Below are 25,007 nucleotides of genomic sequence, written 5' to 3' on the forward strand. Positions count from 1 at the left end.
TGTATTGTATTTTAAAGGCAAATGGGCATAAAATTAAATTTAAATAGAAATTATGTTGAATGCAAAGTTTGTGCATTTGGACATCATTTTGACATTTAAAAATACCACATAATGAGTGGCAAAAAAAAAATCTCTTATGGGCTAGAGAGATGGCTTAGCGGTTAAGCGCTTGCCTGTGAAGCCTAAGGACCCTGGTTCGAGGCTCGGTTCCCCAGATCCCACGTTAGCCAGATGCACAAGGGGGCGCACGCGTCTGGAGTTCGTTTGCAGAGGCTGGAAGCCCTGGCGCGCCCATTCTCTCTCTCTCCCTCTCTCTGCCTTTCTCTCTGTGTCTGTCGCTCTCAAATAAATAAAAAAAAAAATAAAATAAAATAAAAAATAAAAAAAATCTCTTATCACAGTGGGATACATAGGGTTTAGAGTTATGCCAAAAATTAAAATGATACAAACCAAATAGTTGGGGTTAAAATTTCTTTTCTATCTTGCTGAAGTGACTTTTGAAAATGCCATTAGTATGCTGCTGGCTGAGATCCTTCTGAGCTCACCCTCCCCTCAAGTCGCCACAGAGGAAGGCTAACAGATTAACAGGAATAAGCTATCTGACCTTTCCAGAAGTTGCCCTTAGTTAAAGACAGTAATGTTTCTCTAGGTCATACCCTCTTTGCAGAACAGTATACACAGAGCAACTGATCAATAAGTTGTTTCAAAGCCTGGATTTGGTACCTTGTCCCAAACTGAGATAATTGGGGCAAGCTCTTCTGGGGTCAAAGTTCCATGCCAAGTTGTCCGAAGCCTTACCATCACTGCACCACCACCCCAGTCACCCCTTTGTCCAGTTCGGATGTCTTGCCTCCCTCAGAGTTTGGATTCAAGAACACTCCTGAAATAGCACGTACATTGATAACATCCATCACCGAGCCCTGCTTCCTAGAGCCACTACTGAAATTAGTCTGAAAAAAGCACAGCTTACACTAAGATTTTAGAGTCACAGCGCCCAGATTTTCCTAGAAAAGAAAAATCTGGTGATATCTTAGAACAGAGAGCTCCTGACACAACAATTTGCTGACTAATAAGTCCTGGATGAGTCAGCAACTGAGAATACATTATTGTGTCACCATAACTACCTAGCTAGCCTTCATGTGGTTTTGTGACCTATGAGGTCATGAGATCACAGTACCAGCAAAACTCCACCGAAGGAGGAGGTAAAAATACTTTTGGGGTTTAGAATGAGTGGGTACATCCACCTCCTATTAGTTACACAAAGAAGTTATCCAAACTCCTTGTCATATTGCTTCTTCAGCACACATGGCCACATGGCTATTTCCTAATGAGTAAATGATGGAGAGAATCAAAGGGGTCATGCATGTATGCTCATTGACCAGGGTGCTTAGTTTAAGTAGCCGAAACCTGGAAACCCTTTGGGTTCAAGTAGAAATGGCCTGCATGTGTATAGACTTGAGCCATTGGAAAAATGCTTCAGAAAGTAGTATAAGACAGCAAGCAGGAGAATAAATGATTTTGCTAACCTTTTCAGAGGATCATAATGTAAACTGGAAACAGATGACAAGAGTGGAAGCAACAGCATGTACCTAGACCAGTACTAATGGGCAAAACGGCACTGCAGCCAGGAGAGAACTAGCCACGGGAGAGCCACTAACCAGCTACTAGCCAGTGCCATGGCCGCTCGACGTCAGCCGGCCACATCCATTCCTCTTGCCACCAGCTCTGGCAGTCAGTATTCAGATATTATGATCAAAGAGGCAGACATGGTGGGCTGGAGAGATGGCTTAGCAGTTAAGTGCTTGCCTGTGAAGCCTAAGGACCCTGGTTCGAGGCTCGGTTCCCCAGGTCCCACGTTAGCCAGATGCACAAGGGGACGCACACGTCTGGAGTTCGTTTGCAGAGGCTGGAAGCCCTGGCGCGCCCATTCTCTCTCTCTCCCTCTATCTGTCTTTCTCTCTGTGCCTGTCGCTCTCAAATAAATAATGAACAAAAAATATTTAAAAAATAAAAGAGGCAGACATGGGCCCATAGCATCAGTTTCCTCTTACCTGTCTGGCGCAGATCCCCCAGTGGATGATGTCTGTCCACCCACGGAGTCTAAATGTAGGCTTCAGATAGAATCCGATCCACAAAAGAAGCCAATCATTCTTTAGTAAAGTCTTACTTTATTAAACTTTTTATGTCAGGGTGGGAAAGCGGTTTGTTTTGGTGAAATTAACATATATGTTTTCCCTATGAGTTTTTCTTTCCTTCTTAAAAATCTCACATAAGACCACCTACATGGGACTCACATAGGGACTGGCAAGTATGTGATGCAAATATGATATTTCAAGTGCTATTGTGTTCAAATGACTCGTTTTTCAGCCAAAGAGGTTATGTTTAGGATAGGATAAAGACACTACCAGGCAATCCCAGGTCTATTATGTTCGCACTGCCAGGTGTGGTAAGTCTAGGAGGCACTGGTTGGGCATTTGAGCTCCAGGTCAGAAACAGTACCCTGGACAGTGGTAAGGGCCCCTGGCAGCACGCATATACTAAATCAATGGCCATTTTATCGCACTAGCTACAGCTAATGGCTGTGAGCTTCTGAAAGCATAGGAGCCCTGATTTCTCACTCAAAGACCCCTCTGAGATCTGGTTTTACTTTCCTCAACCTAAACTTCTAGATTTAAAACTCAGACTCAAAAGGAAGAATACTGTCTACAGGGTGCTTAGAGACATTCAAAATCAACTCTAAGCTACGTTTTCACCTGGTTCTCCTGAAGCTTGGTGCCACAGCACAAAAAGAACAGAATGGTTATCACCTTGGCAAGGATGAGTGGCCCTGCTCATCAGGAAAAACAACGCGTAACAGGCTATATTAAGGTCCCCATTTCTCATGACTATTTTGTCCAAATATTTGAGAGCAAATATGTTAATTGTGGGGATCTAAGCCTAAGATGTCATGACTAAGTGATTACTAACCACTTAATCATGCTGATGCGGAAGGCCCCACAAGCAAATATCCCTGCTGAGGTAAAAGTGTAGTCAAGGAGGGTAGAATGAAGAAAGACACTTAAAGATTATACACTAAGAATATAGACATAAACTGCTTATAATGGCAAGCCCTTCAGTTCTGTGTATCATTCTTTTATGATAAAAAGAAACATTCCCAAGAGAAGAGCCTCCCTGGACGTATTTGTGGGAATGCTTTTCCAAGGATTCCAGGGATTTTTGACCGTCTGGGATGTAATGGTCTACCGCCCAAATTTTTGCTCAGGAAGATACTAAGAAATTTCACAATGGACACTCTCAAGTTGAAGTCCTTTCTAGTAATTTCTCATGGTGATGGTGGGGAAACCAGACAGGAAAGTAGGGTGGGTGGTTAGCAGGATGGCTTAACAGTTAAGGCACTTGCCTGAGATGATGCCTAATAACTTCAGTTCGCATTACAAGGCAAAGTGACGCAAGGGTGCAATTTTGCACATGCGCGCAAGGGGGCGCCCACGTCTGGAGTTCGTTCGCAGCTGGCTGGAGGTCTTTGCTCCCCATTCTTTCCCTCCCTCCCTCTCTCTCTCTGTGTCTTTCTCGAAAACAAAATTAAAAGAAAGTAGGATGTAAGGCATTGGGAATAAGATGAGTTTTAGTGAAGGGTTAGGGGAGAGTAACTGGGGAATTAAAAGATGAAAACACATATGCATGTATAAAAGTGTCAAAACTTTTTAAAAAATACATGTTATATGTACTTCTGGTTCAAAATAAAAGGATCACCTTGCTTCAGGTCGTGGACAGTTTGATTCCATTTTGTATTCAATGACAAAGACTTAGGTTGGAAACTAATTTAATATAATCAGACTAAAGGTCAGATCAGAATAAATAGTTACATATGCAAGTATGTATCAATCTCTACTTGCTAAAATTTGCTTTATAAAAAAAGGTTGAAAGGCTCATAATCTGCCCCACAAAATCATCTGTAGTATTAAATTTGTCTCATTTGTCCTTAGAAAAGTCCACATTTGGTATAATACTACATTAGACAAGCTATGGAATTAGGCAGCAACCCATATGACTGGTTAGAAAATGATGCTAATGAATCAACATACACTTATTTTTCCCTTATTTGGAATCCATTACCTTTTTCTAAGAGTTTGCCATTGAAACTACAGATACATTGTTCAAATGGACTTGTTTCCAAGTTGTTTTAGATCTGTGTTTTTCCTTTTTAATTGTAAAGAGCTCTTCTTTCAGTATTAAAAACTAACGTGAAACTGGCAATTCCTATAGACAGTAAGTAGAGAATATTATGTATTTACTACTTAGATACTAAAATTTTCATAACAAAAAGTTATGAGATCTGTTTTTACTTTCCTCAACTTTTAGTTATGAAAATTCACTCTATTATTAAAGTATTTGAATAATGGCCAATGTCCATGGCAACTGTATTGGAACATTCAGTTAAGTGGCATGGACACCCTGACCTAATACAGAGTTTGACATCTAGGCTTCTAAGTTATATGCCTTGTTCTTTTGCCAGAGTTCTATTCTGAGCCAAGACATAGAGCTATGGTCTCCTGGTTGTAATTTGCAGAATCTTATCCATTGTTGATTATTGTTAGCCTCTTTCAACTTCATCTTTCCTCTTTAGACAAGGATGGCCAGGCCTAGTGGCACACATCTTTAATGCCATTACTCAGGTGGCAGAAAGAAGGAGGATAGCTGTGCATAGAAGGCCAGCCAGGGACTAGAAAGTAAGTTCTAGCTCAGTCTGGACTAGAGTGAGAGTCTACCTCAAAACAAACAAACAAATAAAAAGTGCCAAACAAAGATGAGAATACCTTCTATACAGAGTGACAGTGAGGAATAAGGATAAAAATATCTAGGGGGCTAAGCATATTCTCCAATACATAGGAAGTATGCCCTGAAAATGTTTAGAGTTAGTATATGTTGCTGATAACAAAACAAACCTAACTGTTGTGGTGAGCATTTTCCACAAAGGTCAAAGTATTTGAATGTAGAAATAAAGACAGTGAAAAGATTGCATCCACATTCCTACTAGAGAGTGCTTACTGACCCAAAGACACTTTCAGTGTATAGCCTTCAGAGTTCACTCTCTGAGGCTCTCCATCCATGAAGAATGCTGTATTTATTACTTCTCTGTTTTCAAGTCACAGTCTCATACGGGTCAAGGTCCTGATGTTAAATGATAAATAGCAGTGAGAATGGCCTCTCCAAATGACAGTAAATTAATGGGCCACGACCACAGGCCGGTCTGCTTTGCTTACTAAGCTTTTCAGTTTGGCAGATAACTCCTTGCATGTGGACCAGCATCATTATCGACAGCAACTCCAGCACCGAGAAGCACCATGTCTGCAGGCATCCATACGCAGCGTTTTGAAGTCTTAGGTACTTTAAGTGAGATAGGTAAAGCCCCTGAAGAAAGTAATGAATCACTAGAGCTGAACTTTAACATCCATTCCACATCTAATTAGTTGAATTACGGCCACTTTGTAAGAGAGTTAATCAATTCTCTGCCTTAACCTGCCCCAGTGCTTCTGAAATTTGCTGATGTTATCATTACATGGGAAGGAGACTGTGTTTGAATTTTAATAGGAATATTTCTTCAAGGAGCTTATCACTACAAAAGAGAATGATCAAAATTTATGTATGTACATATATATGATACATATATATGCATGTGTGTGTATTCTGCAAAGTGAGGGCTTTGCAAGGATAAGGTTATGTTACTGAATAATGAGATGAAGTCAATCACCAAACAAACATTATAGCTTCCTGGTAGACACTATATGTGATCCAGTGTCTGGCATAGACTGTAATTGAAGTGAATGGAAGTAAATGTGTTCTATCATTCTTAATTCATGTTCATAGAAATAAACTTATCCTAGTTGACCAATCACATAAGTAACTGTGCTAGGTGTTTGCATAATAACAGTTATCAAGGCTCCACCAAGGTCTTTTATTTTTCCCTAAGACATTTATTTTGTTTAAAGTCATTAATCGATCATTACGTTATCATGTGAAAAGAGTCAAGAGAGTGAGGTGTTTTCGTCTAAGAAATTCACACGTGCTCACCTATCTGTACATGCATTTCAAGTAATTAGCTGTGAAGATGAGTAATTTAGATACATTAAGTTATGTAAGCTTTACATTATTCAACACTATGCTATTATTATTGTTAATATCAATCATTAATAACTAATTTGAAATGAATTTTTAAAATTAGTTTATTTGCCAATCCACTAGCCATCTCATGAAGCTGATAATTAAATGGTGGTAGATTAGTTTTAAACACAGATAACCTGTAGGAATTGAGAATTTAATTTATTAATTTGTAACACACAATATGTCTAATCATGACAATGATTTCAAGATATATTTTACTCTTCTACACTTTGTTGGACTGAAGATACATGAGTGCATATGAAAGTATATTCAAGAAGAGAAGAGCAAAAGTATAGTAAAGATGTGCTGAGTTTATATAAAAATGCCTCCCTTTGTGGTGACTATGTACATTAAACTACTATTTCCCTTAAACTATTCCTAAACTGATTCTCTACATTATCATCAGGAAAGATGTTTAAGGAAATTTTGGGGTAGGATAAAATTCCTGAATTTCAAACTCCTATATTGTTCATTAAAATCCCTCAAGATTCTATGTCATTGTGGTTTAATATTTTTACTTTATTACTGTATTTTAAAAAATTTTGTTATTTTTATTTATTTGAGAGTGACATAGAGAGAAAGAGGCAGATAGAGAGAGGGAGAGAGAATGTGTGTGCCAGGCCTCCAGCCACTGCAAACAAACTCCAGATGTGTGCGCCCCCTTGTGCATCTGGCTAACGTTGGCCCTAGGGAATCGAGCCTCGAACAGGGGTCCGTAGGCTTCACAGGCAAGCGCTTAACAGCTAAGCCATCTCTCCAGCCCTATTACTGTATTTTTTTATCAATATATCATTAAGTACTATAATATATACTGTTCTATTCTAGATATTCAGTGATGTCTAACATGGTATCTTCATGTATTTTTCATCTGGAAGCACCTGAAATACAGAACCCATGTTTTCATTGTTTTAAGAATGAGAGAGACAGACAGAGAGAGAGAGAGAGAGAGAGAGAGAGAGAGAGAGAGAAAACTGGCACACCAGGGCTTCCACTTGCACCACCTAGTGCACATGTATGACCTTGTACTTCCTCACCTTTGTGGTTTTGGCTTACATGGGTGTGGAGAGAGACTGAACATGTGTCCCTAGGATTGGCAGGCAATCATCTCAACCACTAAGCCATTTCTCCAGCCCCGGGAACCACATTTTCTAACCCAGTGCACTCTAGTAGAAGATTTTGATGTTGGTTTCTAGGTTACCCTGTGAGCAACGGGGAAGGGTGCTTCAGGATAGTGATACTGAGGCAAAAACAAAACGAACAAGACAGAGCACCTCATATCCTAATGTGTGGCATTTCCCTTCCCATTTCTGGTACAAAACAACTGACCTGAAGTAGCTCATGGAATGAGAGAGGGTTTTCCAGCTTATAGTTTCAGGGCAAAGTGTGCATCGTGGTGGGGAGACCGTGATAGGGAGCAGACAACTGGACATTAATTACACAGTCACAGCAGGAGGAAGGAAGTCACAGGTTCAAGCTGAGCGGCAGGCAGTGCTGGGCGGTAAAACCCTCCAGGGACACGTCCACAAGGCTCCACAACTTTCCCAAATAGTGCCACCAACTAATCTACTCAGACACATGAGGATAAGGGTGGAATTTTAATTTCCAGCATGGTGTGTTACTCATGTATATTTTTAAAAAAATATTTTATTTTTATGTATTCATTTGACAGAGAGAGAGAGAGAGAGAGAATATGAATGGGCGAGCCAGGGCCTCTAGCCACTGCAGACGAACTCTAGACGCGTGTGCCCCCTTGTGCATCTGACTAACGTGGGTCTTGGGAAATCGAACCTGGGTCCTTTGGTTTTGCAGGCAAAATGCCTTAACTGCTAAGTCATTCCTCCAGCCCTCATATTCTTAATAAACCTTTTGACAACTTTACATAGGCATATGCTATATTTTGATCACATAATTCATTTCCCATCACCTTTTTTGTGCCCCCCCTCCCATTCTACCTGAATCCCTACTATTTCTCTCTATCTATCTCTTCTTCTACTTTGGTTTTTTCTTTCTCTTGACACACGGAGTTTAATATTTAGAGTTGTTTACATGGATACGGGTGGTTGGTTACCAGACTATAGCATACCAGTGACTGCAATGCTGAAGAGAATATCTTCCTCTCTCTAACGCTCATTAACTAACAATAGATACTCAAGGAAGTATAGTCTTATGAGGCGGTTTCCCAATCATGACCGAGAGTTGATGACAACAATCCTTGCTAAGACTTGTGCAGATGACCACAGCTGTTGTGAGGACGTGTGTGCAACGGGCTTGACATTTCTGGAGCACAACGTTGCATAGCGCTTGTCCACATCCTCTAGATTTAACATGACTTCCACCCCCTCTTCTACATGCTATCTTGAGATTGTTTGTTTTCAAATAGAAAGCCAAGGAACTATTATTTTCTGTAAAACAATATTACAATAATTATATGCCAAGTAGTACTTACTTAAGGATGTTGAGTAGTGCTGTCTAGTATTTATGTCCTTAAATAAAGTGATACTGATGCCTAAATGTAACTCTAAAGATACTTTTTTTTTAATTTTAATTTTTACAGTTTACAAAGTAACAGCATTTTTTTTTTTTTTTTTTTTTGATTTTCAAGGTAGGGTTTCACTCTAGTTCAGGCTGATCTGGAGTTCACTATGTAGTCTCTGGGTGGCCTTGAACTCGTGGTGATCCACCTACCTTTACCTCTGCCTTCCAAGAGCTGGAATTAAAGGTGTGTGCCACCACACCTGGCTGTAACAGCATTTCTTAATACATTTACATACATAATTGGTTTTGTTTGATTATTTCCCACTTCCTTGCTCCTCTCCATGTCCTCCCTTTTCTTCCCCCATGGTGTCTTTTTGGCCCTATTGCTTCCCTTTCCACAATAGAAACACAGTAGAATCAGGCTATGTGTTCATCGAGGGGTGATTAGATAAATAAAATGTTACATAAAGACATTGGAATTTTATTCAATCATAAAGGAAAATCAAATTATGAAATTTTCAGGCAAATATATGGAACTGGGCTCAGAAAGAAAATACTACAGATTTCTTATCGAAGGAAGATCATAGATCTTCTGCTTCATACTTTATCTGTGTTGGAGTAAATATGGGTTAATGGCCACACATCTATCAAATAGTCCATCGGATGGGAATCAAAGAGGTTTCAAGAGAAAGAGGTAGTGAAGACAACAGCATATTCCTTTCAGTACATCATTCCTGCTTCTTACCTTCTCAGCTCTTTGAACAGAAGAGTGAAGTTTTTTGTTCCATAGGTATAGAATTTTACACATTATTATTACCATGCCTGTCCATCAAAAAACTTTAATTTCATTAGTGCTGCACATACTAAATCTATTTTGAAAGCGCACTGTCATAAAATGAAAGAACAAACAATTAGGATAGTTTCAGGAGCGGATGATTTAGTACACATCAAGTGTATTAAAGAAATTTAGGCAGAAATGGGGATTGCTAAAGTCATCATGTACAATTGCCCATGGAAGATTGTAGTTTTAATAGAACATGTTGCTTCCAGCAAAATTTAGCCCTTTTAAACTCAGAGCAGCGATATGAGACAAATGTCTGCTAGGTGCAAAAAATTGGACTATCAATATATATTTCCTAGCCCTTGGGTATTAGTCGACTAAGGAACATCAACAAAATCCTCAGCATCAGTAAGTGTTGCCAAGGGTAAACTACATTCTGACTGGTATTAAGTTCAGGATACCTTAACTAGAATAAAAATATTACAGCTCCTGTGGAAAGAAAATACTGCAAGATCAGGAGAATATCATCTTATTCCAACAGCTTGGTAAACTAGAAGAAACTGAGTGGCTTATTTTTCATATATGAGAAAATATGTAGAAATAATTTCACATCATGAGAACAGTACAGGAAGTCAGCATTTTTAAAGAAAACAGGAATATGGGTGAGAAAAAGACAAACTGTGATAAGATATAAAAGTGGAAAGACTATAATCAAAGTCTGCATTGTAGAGCAAAGATAACATGTAAACAGTGTTTTTGTGATACAATGTAGATGTCAGCTTACAATTAAAATGTACAATGGCAAATTAAACATTTCAATAGGTATTAGATAAAAGAAGCTTGCATGGTGAATAATGTTTAATGAGTCTACCCGTGCCAGACACTCTTCATATGTCACAAGTATTGTCACTTACTTTTAGGATCATCTATAGAGTTAGTGATTTCAATGTTCTTCAGTGTAATAACGTTGGGAAGGAAAATTCAACATATGAATTGAAGGGACCCATTCAGAACATAGCATTTGACATTTTCCCCCTCAAACTGATTGTCGTAACTAAAACATTAATCAAACCCCAGTCTGAGAACCACAATGAAAAATACTCCGTCACTATTTAAAATTGCCAGTGTGAGCCGGGTGTGGTGGCACAGACCTTTAATCCCAGCACTAGGGATGCAGAGGTAGGAGGGTAGCTGTGCGGATCAAAGCCACCCTGAGACTATGTAGTGGATCCCAGGTCAGCCTGCGCTTGAGCAAGACCTTACCTTGAAAATAAGCACAAGTTATCAATGTGGAGAACAATGAATTGGGTTATTCATGTTTATACTCATCAGCGTGAAATCAGCCACAACCCCAAAGTGGGATGGCTGAAACTCCAATAAATAATCCTACTGGTTTTTACTTTAATGATTCATAGGTGTTTGGGGTACTCATAGGCACAAGACCTCAGTAGAAGGAAGAATATTCTGTAAAGGGGGAGCCCAGAAGGAAGTATCTCCCTTCTGCCTGAAAACTGTCCTTACACAGGTGTGCACTCCACACAGCCCATCAAAGCACACCATGCTGGAATTTGAGATTTCAGCCAATTCCAAAAGAACCAGATTTTCATCTTGAGTTTAACTGAGTCTCTTGTTTCCTAAAATTACAGTGTTGTCATTTTCTTCTTGAGAGTAATATGTACTTAGTCTTTTAGAGGGGAAAGCACACAAATGCATTGTGCAGTATTCTTCTCCAAAGATGATTTGTTATTTCTTACTTTCCTCTACTTACTCATCCACTCACTCACTTATGTCTGCACGTTTGCACATGCCTTTATTTACATATTTTATTTCCTTGCTCACTTCCCACTTTTGTCTGTTGAGGCAGCCTTCAATGGATGCTGCCTGTCCTTGCTTAGCGAGTGTGCCTCATTCACGTTCTGTTAGGACAAGCTGCTCCTCATTCTCTAGAATGTGTTGCCATTCACCTCCTTGAGTACAGGCAGAAGTCAATATTAACATCAAAAGGATTCTTTAACAAAAACCTTAAGAGTAAATTTAAAATAGAAAACTAAAATTTTAAGTATCACTGGAAGAGTAAATTTGTGGGGTTCGCTGAAGGTGGAAAAACTTACTGAACATACTAATGAAATCTTGTGCACACCTGTAGTAATCAGAGCTATACTGTTGGAATGCATTCATGCATAAAGCATTGTAACAGTGAAAAATGTACAATATATAGCTCAGAAACTCATAAATATAAGGGAATTGAATAAAAAAACTTCATGTCGTGTTACTATGAAGAAGATTAGTGTAACTAATAAATAATGATGAGAATACTATTTGTCTATCAGAAAAAAATTAAGTTTTCCACTTAACTTATACCTTTACAAAATGTATTCCAGATAGATAAACAATTTAAGAAGTTGAAGACAAAAGCAAAAATCTGAAATTTGTATAAAAATTCTACTTAAGGGTTGAGGAAATGGCTCAAAGGGTAAGAGCACCTTGTCCCTTGAGATAAATGCCTGAGTCTGAGACCATCTGAGTCCAATTCACCAGCAACCATATAAAGAGTTTGGTATGGGCACATGTGACATAATCCAAGTCCTGTGGGGGTCAGAGGCTAGATAATCCTGGGACTCATGTGTGCATATAGAAGCTCAGGTTAAAAAAAGAGGTTCTGAATCTAAGAAATGCATGGATGAGCAACAGAGGAGATGCTCACTGCTCTCTGCTGGGCTCCACCTGCACACACGGCATGTACATATCTACACACACACACACACACACACACACAGTGTACATAACACATCTCTTACACATACACATGTACACACACACACACAATGTACAAAATCTACATAGACTATGCATCAATAAGTTCCTAAATGTCTTTTTGTAGTGAACATGCTTATGGCTTTCATAGAATTGAACACCTTATAAAGAAAACAGAGCAAAATGCAAAAAGTATGAGAATAGATACATTTATTTATATCTATATAGGCAAGGAAAGAGTTGAAGAAAATAACTGAAATATGTTATGCAAATTAGAGGTGCTCACAATTTTATTGGAAGCAAATAATAGAATCACAAAATTTGCTAGGTATATATGTGACAAAAAGGAAATTGGTCAACAAAAATATAATTGAATAATATTATGGGGATAAGAACCATGATAATTATTCCATCAATGAAATGTCAGTTTTCAATCTTTTATATGAACTAAGATATAAAATTTTCATAATAGAAATTTTGGTAAATATATAGAAAAAAAAACTGGTGCTCCAATTCTTAGCTGTTGATGTAGGAATTTTAGAAACAATTTGGAAGATCTAAAAGTGAGTTTAAAACAAATATACTGAGTGACACATCACTTGAATCCTGTGTATAGGAAAACATAAACAAATAAATTAATTTGTAGAATAACTTGCTTGGTAAAATGTCCAAACCAGGTTAAGTAATGGAATGTTCCATACACTCTGTTCTGGTAATTCACATAGAAATATTCAGAGCAATTAAAAAAAATAAAGATGGGCTGGAGAGATGGCTTAGCGGTTAAGCGCTTGCCTGTGAAGCCTAAGGACCCCAGTTCAAGGCTCGGTTCCCCAGGTCCCACGTTAGCCAGATGCACAAGGGGGCGCACGCGTCTGGAGTTCGTTTGCAGAGGCTGGAAGCCCTGGCGCGCCCATTCTCTCTCTCCCTCTATCTGTCTTTCTCTCTGTGTCTGTCGCTCTCAAATAAATAAATAAAAATTTTTTTCAAAAAGGAAAAAAAAATAAATAAAGATGTACAAATACTGTCAAGATCTCCAAAGTACACCATAAAAACAAAACAATTCAGAAAAAAATCTATAATATATATAAACTGTGACATATGATACATAAGTTTATACCACCATAGGTATTTGAAGGATACTTGGGATACTGCAAGAATTAGGGTTGTATTTGAGATAGCTTATCTGACATTACTTATGTTTTTATAAGAGAAAAACCTTAACATATTCCTTACATAACTAAAACTCAACAGAAATGACAAAAGAAGAACAAATGCTATTTAATCTCCAAGAAAGGGTATTAAATGGAAAAATATGGCTATTATGTCTGCCACTGAGTCTGGCTGACAGTATTATGTGAAATTTCTGTGTGATATATATATGATAGTTTATGTATATAACCGTGTGTAGTTGTAGGCATAGGATAGTGGAACACTAACATTATTAAAGCCTTTTTAAATAGAATAAGATGGGTACGGTGGTGCACACCTTTAATCCCAGCACTCAGGAGGCAGAGGCAGGAGGATTTCCATGAGTTTGAGGCCACCCTGAGACTATATAGTGAATTTCAGGTCTGCCTGAGCTAGAGTGAACCCCTACCTTGGAAAACCAAAATATATATATGTATATTAATAATAAAATAAAATAAAATAAAGCCTTCAGATTCTCAGAATAAACAGATATACCCACACTTATATGTTTTAAATAATAATGATTTAATTGTATAATAATATAAAATGCTGTTTCTTTAAGGCATTTTTGTAATCATCTCTAACAAATTTAAGACAACGTATACACGAAAATCACTACAGCTTTGTAACATTTTAAAAAATCTGGCCAATGAAATGACAATTAAGTGTTAATGGGAGAATAAAATAAGGTTGTGTGGAGAAAGGGCCCAATTTCATCCTTACTTCTCAGCGTCATCGTTAGCAGGGCACAAGCACATGGCCACGGGGGAGGGGGGATCTCTGGCTCCGAGGCTCTTCTGCTCATTCTCATTTGAACTTGAGTGATTCAGGAGCTTGCTGGATTTCGTTTGTTTGTTTGTTTTTGGTTGTTGTTATTAGCTTTGTTTTTCTTTTTCAGGTTATTCTCTGTGTTCCCAGTGGATTAGGGTTGTAATGTCACACTGTTGTAAAATCCGCCCTTTCTGCGGGTCTCAAACTCCAGGAACTTCTCAGGCCCCTCTGGGTGCTCTTAACTGCACAGGAAGTGGTTTTAACTGCTGAGCCATCTCTAGCCTGAGATCATTCCTTAAGAAGAAATGAAATCATTTGAAATTGTAGATATGAAATCTAGGATGGAAGCAGGTACTTATTTAGAAAGAAAGGAAATGGAAGAAACAGTAGATCTTAAAAAGACTGACAGGTACCACATGCATCACAACTAGTAAAGTAAATGTTATCATCACTTATTAACGGCCTACTACTTTTCTAATATTTTCATATTTACTGGTTGCATTCTAAACATGTTCTCATTAGGAAGTGTTTAGTAAACTTTCCAACATTTCTTTTAAAATAACAAATAGGAATTTTTGTTTTATTACTTTTAGCTTTAGGAAAAAAAAATGATTTTCTTTTTCAAACTGATGTCTGGTCATTGACAAAGTCACACACATTACTCTCTCAAGAGTTTTTGTTTGAGGAAGTATTTCTTAGGGATCTTATCAAATACTTTTTAGAGCTGATGAGGTTGCTCAGCAGAAGAGTGCTTGCCCCAGCCATTTATGAAGGCCCAAGAGGGCCTGAGATTGTTTCCCCCATAACAAATTACATAGCTGGGCATGTGTGCCAATAACACCAGTCTTTTGAGAGAATTGCTGAGACATGTTCGTAAACCATTTGATCAAAAATGGCAAAGGCCGTTTTCAAGTTCCATGGGAGACTACATCTCAAGTCATTGCACGTTTGGGCAGTAGAGGATGAAATCCAATGTTCTCTGGCCTATGTACACGTGTGCACAAGGTTTGAAACAAGCCTACACTATAGCCCCACCCCACCCACCCACACACATGAAAAAAAAGAAATCTTTAGAAAATGCAGCTCCCTCTTTGCCTTAGCAAACGTCCATAGTCCATCGCAAGGGCTGGTCCAGCTTGGCCTGGAGGATAAGGTTGGAGTTGTTGACCTTCCAGCAGCAGGCAGAAGACTCCCTCCTTCAGGACACCATCTCTCTTTTAGGTCGCTGTCAGGTCTTATCATTGGTAGAGTGGCATTGTAATGAGAATCCGAGTCTACCGTAGGCTTTGATGTGTATGCATTGATTTTATCAAACAGGATTTATACGAACAAACAGATGTTGATTATGCAAAAATATGGAAAGTGTAGAAAAAGATGACCAGAAGCCTATTATCCTGGAATTGATCACAGTTACCATTTTCTTATATTTCCTTCCATGCTCCTTATATCCTTGTTACATAGGAATATGCTGAACAACTACTTCTTATTCACTTGATCATTTACCATTTTTATAAATTTGTCCCAAGATCACTAAATTTCTCTAGTAAACATTAATTAGGCTGATGATATTTTATTAACTGGATGAGCTACAGGTTAGTTCATTCACTATTAGCTACTTATGTCATTTTGTCCCTGATAAATCATGTTATTCTTCCATCTTCATCACATGTAAATGTTCATCTCTGGTGATTTGCATGCCATAGGTTTTACTCTCTGTCAATTTAGCCACTCGAACTTGTGCTATAAAATATTTCTCATTTCACCACATTCTTTCTAGTTCTGATACACTAACAAGTGCTTATATCACTTTAAGAAATATCTGGGTTTTTTGTTGTTGTTGTTGTTTTGCCTCAAAATAACTCTGACTGATACATAGGCCGTGAGGTAGAGGGCAACTGGAGGAAGGCACTTGCATCAAATCTCAGCTCATTTGTGTGACTTTTGCCTTATTTTAAAACATGCTCTATGCTCAGCTCTTCCCTAGCTTTTTCTAGGAGATCATCCTCCTTCCTATCAACTCAGCATTGAGAAATTGATCTGAAGTCCTATATTAAGTGAGGACCATGAGCTGATTACTCTGTTAGGTGATTTGTCACAGACTTCACTGAACTCACCTGGATGGCACGCATCAGGAATTTAAAACAGTACCACACTTTTATGTAATTCTCTTATAATATGCCACCTTCCAGACAGAGAAGACCTACCAAAGAAGCTGATAGAAGCATTTATACAGGACAGCGTAAGTGTGACTTATGAGTTAACATCATCCTGTTTTATTTGAAAATCCTCATTGGATATTTTGATGTATTTTTTCTTGCTGTCATGTCTTCTCAGACATTTCCTGATACAAATTAAGAAAGTTATTAAAATAAATTATCACATCTCTTGCTTATTTTATTGCACCTTAAACAATATCAAGTAGTTGACTTCCAACATTCCAATATCTCTGTGTTTCTGATGGTAGAAACTTTCTATTTTCTACTTTTCATATTTCCTATGTTACTGTGCATTTAGTATGCTCTATACAAACCTTTTTTCACTTATTGGCTTACTTAAAATGGGAATAAATTGTCAGTAAATGATTTAGAAGAAATTGGGTATATTGATTTGTGTGTGTGTGTGTGTGTGTGTGTGTGTGTGTGTGTGTAGCATGTGTTTGTAGAGTGTGTGTAGAGTATATGTGTGTAGATAACGTGTGTCTGTATTTGTGTGTAGATTATGTGTGCTTTTGTGTGTAGACTATGTGTGTATGTATGTAAAATGCGTGTGTGTAGAATATGTGTAGAGAGTCTGTGTTAGTGAGTGTGTGGTGTGGGTATTATTAAGTGCAATGAGTGCGTAGATGAGCATGTGTGTGCACATGTGTGTGGTGTGCATGTGCTGTGGAGGCTCCTCTGCATCTCACACCCGAGGTGGGGTTCTCTCCTCCCTCAGTGATCAGCTGGAATGCGTTGTCAGCAGGGAGTCCCAGTAATTCTTCAGTGTCTGCCCTTGAGACCCTGGGTTACTGATGAGCGTGGCCAATCCCAGATTTTTAACTGGGTGTCCGTGTTTTGTAACTCCGGTGGTCTCAGGGCCCCCAGGTCCTCCCGCTTATGCAACAAGCATTCAGCCTCTGAGGCGTCTCCATGCCACCCCTCAAATTATTAATGAAATGGAGATGACTGCTTCCTGTGATCTTTGCAAATATAAATGTGAAACATAAGGAGCTAATGTGCTATCATTTCTCCTTTGTACTTGAATGCTTGTGCCAAGCTCTGTTTATCTGAACACTTAGAAACTGAAGAGCATTCTGAAGGATGAAAGAGTTCTCAGAGCAGAAACGGCTTTTGGTGAGTGTGCAGGCACTGGCAAGTTTACCTGTCCCCCTCTCTTCATCCAGGGACCCTCACTGATCTCCTCCTGTCTCCCTCTCTTCATCCAGGGACCCTCACATATCTCATCCTGTCCCCCTCTCTTCATTCAGGAGTTCTTCACTCATTCTTATTTTCCTTGCTAGACTTAGTGTCAATGATTCTGTTTGCTTCATTTCTGCTAAACTGAATTCTTACCTTTTGGTTTCAACATTTTTCCATGCCTTGATCCCAGTTAGTGGTTAATATATTGGTTCTATTTTTTATACTACCTTACTAGATTCAGATCTATGTCCTGATTTGAATAAATCTTATCATAATGCCTTTGTCAGAAATATCATGCCACTTTTTTGACCATATATGTGGTTTATTTTGCCATTGGAAACTTATTGAACTGATTTTTCTAAAATGTTAAGCTAATTTGACAGCATATACAAAAATAAAACTAAACTGAACATGGGCTCTAGTGGCAATTTTGGTCCAACTGCTTTCCAAGGTTGATGACAACAAAAACAACCTCAATTAGAAAAGCATGAGATACTGTACTAACACTGTTTTATGATAAGAAAATTGTCTATGAAATGTTACATATTTTTTCTTCATATCTTAATCCCAGCTGGATAAGACAAACATTTACATCTTTGCAAATAAGCTTATAAATAAAAATATTCAATACTGTGTGGCACTGGCTAATATATTTTAGCCTCAAGGCCCAAAATGAATGTAGGCAGTACACTTCTACATATCAACTGAAGGACTTAGATAATTCTTTCAAATTAAAAGAAAAATCTATTCCTATCATGCATATCCACGGAACAAAGTGACAGGCATCATCGTAATATTTCCATTCAAGCATAAAATGGAACTTGGATATTTCTTCCCATTACCCTGTGTTTACCCTCAATCAACTTCCTTTTTTCCAAATACCCCCTTTCTATTTCTATTATCAGTGATATGTGCATATGCAATAGATATATATTTATAACATTATATTATCTAAATCACAAATTAGACGGAAAATGTGAGGACCTTTCTGGCTTATTTATTTAATGCAATGATCTATAGTACCACGTATTTTCCTGCATTATTTCATTCTTGTGCAGAAATTCCACTGTGTGTCTCTATTGTTTTTACCCATTTATCTGTTGATGGGCATGTAGGCTGATTCCATAACTGCCAGAGTGAATAGTGACATATGTAAACATAGATGCATATGTGTCTCTGTAGTATGCAAACTTGTATTTCTTTAGGTCTATTACAATAATAAGATAGCTGCATCCTATGGTAGTTCTGATGTTAACTTTGTGAAGAGCCTTCATACTGATTTCCATACTGGCTACACTAATTAATAATCCTACCAACAGTATATAAGGGTTCCTATTCCCTGCATCCTTACTTTTTTTTTTTCCCTAAATGTTAGCTATTTGATGCAATGAGTGAGATGAAAGGTTAAGGTAGTCTACAAAATTCACATGTAGAAATGTAGGATTCACTAACATCTAAGGTACTTCAGTTTACCTGATAGATAACTAAAAATGCCAGAACAGAAAACCAGCATAAGGGATTTTACAGGCCATTTTTCTGCTACTTCTAACTCCTATCAGTAGCTAAACCATTTCTCCTAGTAGCTCTTTACATCACTCCCCCACTATTTCACAGCTGTATGAGAAGTAAATGCATAAGAAACACACAGATGGTGTTTTGTAGAGTATGAGTAAACATATTAACACATTTATCTTATTCCTACAAGCTAAAGCTAGACTCCAGTCCTATAAAATATCTAAAACTTTCCCCCTTGTTTTCCTAAAACACTGTGTCACTTTTCCATTCTAGAAAAACAAAATCGTATGTGCAGCTGAATTTGCCTAATTTAGAGCTCAAATTAATGGGTTTTATAGGGATGGAGGTAGAGAGAAAAGTTCCAAAATTATTTATATTATTTTCATCAAATATTTATTGGTCAAATCACATGTCAGAGAAATGGAAAGGTAGTTCAGTCATGTGTGTAGATGGAAAAATGTGCTGGGATTTGGTAAGTACATAACTATCTTAGCCACAGTCCTCCACTTCCCCTTATCCACACTTATATAATTATAACTTAATTATAACTTATATAAGGTACACTCAAAGTCACTCTATCCTTTGACCATGAAGAGTAGCACATGAGCAGGCTTGCTGGATAAGACCATCATGTGGCTCCTGTTCACTGTGCAAGACACAAGCAGCTCACAGTGGCGGAGCACATCCATGGCTGAGACAGCAGCAGCTCCCTGCATGCAGGGTAAGAACGGCAGAGCACTCATACTAGCTGCCAGGAAGCACAACATTCTCCGGGTCAGATCTGTAAAACTCCATCACTTGTCCCCAGCTTTCTGCAGGAAAAGTGCATTTTTTGTGGTCTTTGATTACATCTATTTTCTGGAACTTTCTCCCCCTGAGGATTTTACTTTGCATTGATGAAAAGCAATCCGTTATTTTCAAGGAGTGGGCATCACAGTCTTAAATGACTTCCCCCAAAGTCCCAGTTTGTAGTCCTAAACTCAGTATCTTGGAATTTGACTATCTGGAAAGTGGGTCTTCAGAAGTTGCCTAGGTTAAAATGAGGTCATAAAACTCCTGGTGCCTTTATAGCTGTCAGGCTTTAGGACGTGGATCTAAGCGGGGGTGGGGGGACAGAGCCTTTCAAGACACAAGGAGCTGGCCATGTCTCTTCATGATGCTATAAAAAATACCTTAGACTGTTTAATTTATAGACAATGACAAAATATCTTCGTTTTGGAGGAAGTCAAAAACAAATCAACCATGTCTTTGCTGTCTAGTGAGGGTCTCCTTTCTATAGATAGCATCTTCCTGATGGTCCTCTATGAGTGAAACAGAAAATAATATCCTTCACATTTCTTTTTTTTTTTTCTATTTTCCTAGGGATTTAGTATTTTGGAAATGACACTGAATTATAAATGTCTTTTAATATTTTTTTGTTTCATATAAGCTTGAATTTAGAATTATCTATAGCCATTTTTATATTTTCTGTGATAAACCTTGTCATCTACAACTAACATATTATTATCTACAAAGAACACTCATTGAGACTTGATCTGTCACTAAGTCCCAGAGCTCACCAAATTCAGCTGTTCTATCTAGCCCACTTGCCTTCCTTGGTGATTTCCGTCTTTGTCTCTAATGTATTGGGATCACAGTTGTGTGACCACTCCTGCTTGGCATTTGTATGGGTGCTGGGCCCTCAAAACTCAGGTCTGGGGCTGGAGAGATGGCTTAGCAGTTAAGCGCTTGCCTGTGAAGCCTAAGGACCCCGGTTTGAGGCTCGATTCCCCACATTAGCCAGATGCACGAGGGGGCGCATGCGTCTGGAGTTCGTTTGCAGTGGCTAGAAGCCCTGCCATGCCCATTCTCTCTCTCTGTTGCTCTCAAATAAATAAACAAAAATAAAAAATAAAAAAAAACCTCAGGTCTGCACACATGTCTGAAAATATGTTAGCCACTGAACCATCTATCCAGGCCGTGGCGTTCAATTTCTTTTTCTCTTTCTTTCTTTCTTTCTTTCTTTTTTTTTCTTTTGGTTTTTTGAGGTAGGGTCTCACTCTAGTCCAGGCTGACCTGGAATTCACTATGGAGTCTCAGGGTGACCTTGAACTCACAGCAATCCTCCTACCTCTGCCTCCCAAGTGCTGAGATTAAAGGCATGCACCACCATGCCTGGCTCGGAATTCAATTTCTTAATGCTCACTCCTTGCAAGATTTCCAAGATTAAAATCTAATGTCTCACCAAGAATGAACGTAGAAATAGCATAACACTTAACGTTATATAAGTGATTGTATGCAGGCTGAGTTAGATTCCTTAGTGATATGGTTTGACTGTTGCCAACAAAACGCATGTTGAAATATAATTCCCACTGAGAGGTATTAAGAGGTGACGATTTAATTACTTTGGCATTAAGATGTGACTGTAGGGAAGTAATTAAGGTTAAATGAAGACATATTTTGGCTTCCTATTGTGTGACTCTACAATAAGTAAAAGGGCAGCATGTACTAGAAACTTCTGTCTCATTACACAGGACTCTGTAGTGTATACCCAACAGCAAAGACCTCACTGTGTGACTGGTGATCTTGAACTTCCAATACTTCAGGACAATGAGCCAAATAAGCCTTTATTCTTTACATGACCTAGCTCACTGCTTTCAGTTACATAAAATGCTCTGGGATAAAACTGGTTTCAAGGGTAAAGTTGAAACTAATATTAGCACTTAAATTATAGACAGAGCTGGGAATGGAGTCAGGGACAGAGGTTTCAAGAGTTTGAAAAGATGGCTGGAAACAGCCTACAGGTATATCTTTCTAGTTGATTCTGGTGGTTTTGAATACAAAGGGACTAAGGGAAATACAGAGCTGCTTAGAGCTTGACTGTGTGCTCATAACAAGGAGACTGGTGAGGTCTTAGATGGAAGTGAGGGAGATCTTAATAGAAGTTGAAGGAAAGGTCATCCCTGTTATACAGTTGCAAATCGTGGGATTACACTGTGTCTGTGCTCTGTGACTCAATGGAAAGTGGAACTGAAGGATGACATATAGGGGCTGGAGAGATGGATCCATGGTTAAGGCACTTGCTTGCAAAGCCTAATGACCAGGGTTTGATTCCCCAGTAGCCATGTAAAGCAAGACACACAGTGACACGTGCCTCTGGAGTTTATTTGCAGAGGCTGGAGGCCTTGGTATACCCATTCTCTCTCTCTCTCTCTTCTATGAGTCCCTGTTTGCAAATAAATAAAACATCCCTGGTAGTTATGAGGTCATCATCTAGTTCCATTGCAAAGCGTTTGCTTGATGAAGTACATCCTGAGACAGGCTCAGACAATGGAACTAACTAACCATGGACTAAAAACTTCTCAAGCTGTAGGGCCAACAGAAAATTTTATTCCTTTAACATTACTTTTCTTAGGTATTTTGTTACAGTGACAGATAGCCAATCATGTGCTAAAAGAGTAGCTGTGGGAAAGGGTTACAGGGTTCTTTCCAATGGCCCTGTGTTCAGGGACACCCCAGGACTCTCATCCTGTATTCCAATATTCTCCTGCTGGGCGTGGATCAAACAGGTTCAGAAAAGGTCCAAGCTGCTGACCTTGGGATGTCTAGTAGTAAGCATTCTGGTTTCCACACCTGTGTATTTTTAAACCTGCAGACATGCAAAATTCAAAACCTACGGGATTCTGGCGTCCTCCCTCAAATTTTGAATCATGCATTGAACTGGCTTGGATCCCAGGCAGAAACATGCTAGAAGGCCAGAGATACCACAGAGAATGTCCACAGGGACAATGTCTAGAAGAGCCAAGAAAGCAAGGCTCCTCTGTAGAGATATTAGCTATGTGCAAGGCCCACTCAGGGCAGCTGTGGACAGGGCTCAGCCTGTGGGAGTAGCCACCCAGAATGAGCCCAGCCAAGCGCCGGAGGCAGCACCATCCAAGGCCTGGGAACCAACTTTCTGGTCTGGAGCAGGCAGAGTTCTGGGACTAGACTTCTTGGAAACACGTTCTGCCCGGTTAGGTATCATAATTAGTACGGATGGCTACACCTTACTATTGCCTACCACGTCATTTGAAAATAGGGATACCTACCTGTGAGTATTCATCCACTATATAGGGGATGCTGCTCTCATAGGCTCAGATGTGCCTCCTATTTCACCCACGTTTGATTCTGTGCTTTGGAATTTTGAGTTGGTGCAGAGTAAGCAAAGATTTAGAGACTCTTGAGATAGAGTGTATGTAGTATTTATGTCAAAGAGACTTGAGCTTTGGGGACCATTAGAGAAAGGCTATGGTTAGAGTATTTGTTCACTCCAAAACTCCTGTAGAAACTTAACCTCCTAATTCTTGGATTGATATGTGGAAGTGAGGCCTTTGGGAAGCAATTAGGATTATGTGAGGTCATAAAGTGGAACGTCATACATTAGTGACTCTTTACGATGTGAGAGGGAAACCCAAGTTAGCCAACTCTTCTGTCTCACCATGTGATGCCCTTTGCCAGGTTACAACTCAGCAGCGAGGCCATTATTACATGCCAAGCAGATGCTAATGTTTGTTCTTGAATTCTGTAAAACATTAATGTAGATAAAACTTTTAAACCACATGGTCTATGATGCTCATTTCTAGGAAGAAATAAAAATGAACTAGGATATTTAGTGATTTCTTTCTTCTTTTCTTTATTTTCTGTCCTTGCTGCTGTTCCTCTTCCAAGTCTCTCCATTCTTCTCTCTCCTTCTTCCATTCATGTTCATTAAGATGTGTTTTCTTTAATTAAAAGAATCAGCAGGAAGAATGAGTGTCAAAATAGTACATTGAAATTTTCATCATTCTTTCTTCAACCATAGAATTTCCTCTAGAAACATCTACATAGTTTGTGATCCTGATCCCAAACTGTATCTAGAGATGTGCTAACTCACCTTGTCTCATGGTGGGGTCTCTCTGGAGAAAAGAGTGGGGTTTGTTCAATTTTGTTTTCTGTTGAGTCACAGAGCAGAGTCAAAAGTTCAGCGGATGTGGCCCTCCATGCAAAGTCCATCTGTGCTTGCTGCTTGATGAACTATCTGAGGATAGAGAAAGCACACACGTCAGCCTTTGGTAACATGGAATTAAATAACGCAGCTGTTCAGAAATCTCTATGGTTCCAATTGTTTAACAAATTATTGTTAAATCTATAATAACAAAATCACAGGAGATTACCCTTTGTTCTTAAGCTAAACGGCGCTTGCACGCACAAATGCATGCACGGACATATACATGCACCCTGGCTTGAAAGTGAAGGGAAATAAAACTTTATATTGCTAATAATTACTTGTGGAGCCTCCAAGTCTAAGATTTAATGCTATAAACGTGTCAGCAGGTGCTCTGTGAATGCTGAGCTGAACAATGTTCTGTAAAATCTCACCGTGCCCTTTGGAAAAAAGCCCACAACAATAAAGGAAAGGAAATTAACTATTAGAACACCTTGGGTGAATGTTCCTAGAATGGGGATTTCAGCATTTTCTATTTTTCCTTCTCATGCCAACAATTACTTTTTGTACAAAAATGTGCTCACGAAATGACATGTTTTCTAAAATTCCCTTGTGTACTTCCTCAGCTCTGTCGATGTGTTGTTGAAGCCAGAAGGTTGTCCTTCATTTAAAAGTGTGTCTGTCCAATGAACTTTCACTTAAGCTAAAGTTTGAACTTCCAGAACCTACTCCCATCTCAATATAGTATAGCTATCCTCAAAGAAGGGGTCATTTTCTTTCCATTTTTCTGTCCTCTCTGTAAGTGATTTTCCATAGTATATATGTGGTGATTATAACTCATTTAAGCCAGGAGGTGGAGAAAAATCCATTTTCATGGGAAATTTCCTATAAGAATATTAACTGTTGAGCTTTTATTCACTTTTTTCTCAGTACTTTAGGATTATTGTCCAAGAGAATGCTATTGACTGAGAAAGAATTGATACATTCAGAGAAATGATTTTTAAACCATTCCTAATTTAAT

This window comes from Jaculus jaculus, chromosome 18 (assembly GCF_020740685.1).
Source record: "Jaculus jaculus isolate mJacJac1 chromosome 18, mJacJac1.mat.Y.cur, whole genome shotgun sequence".
NCBI classification, from domain to species: Eukaryota; Metazoa; Chordata; class Mammalia; order Rodentia; family Dipodidae; genus Jaculus; species Jaculus jaculus.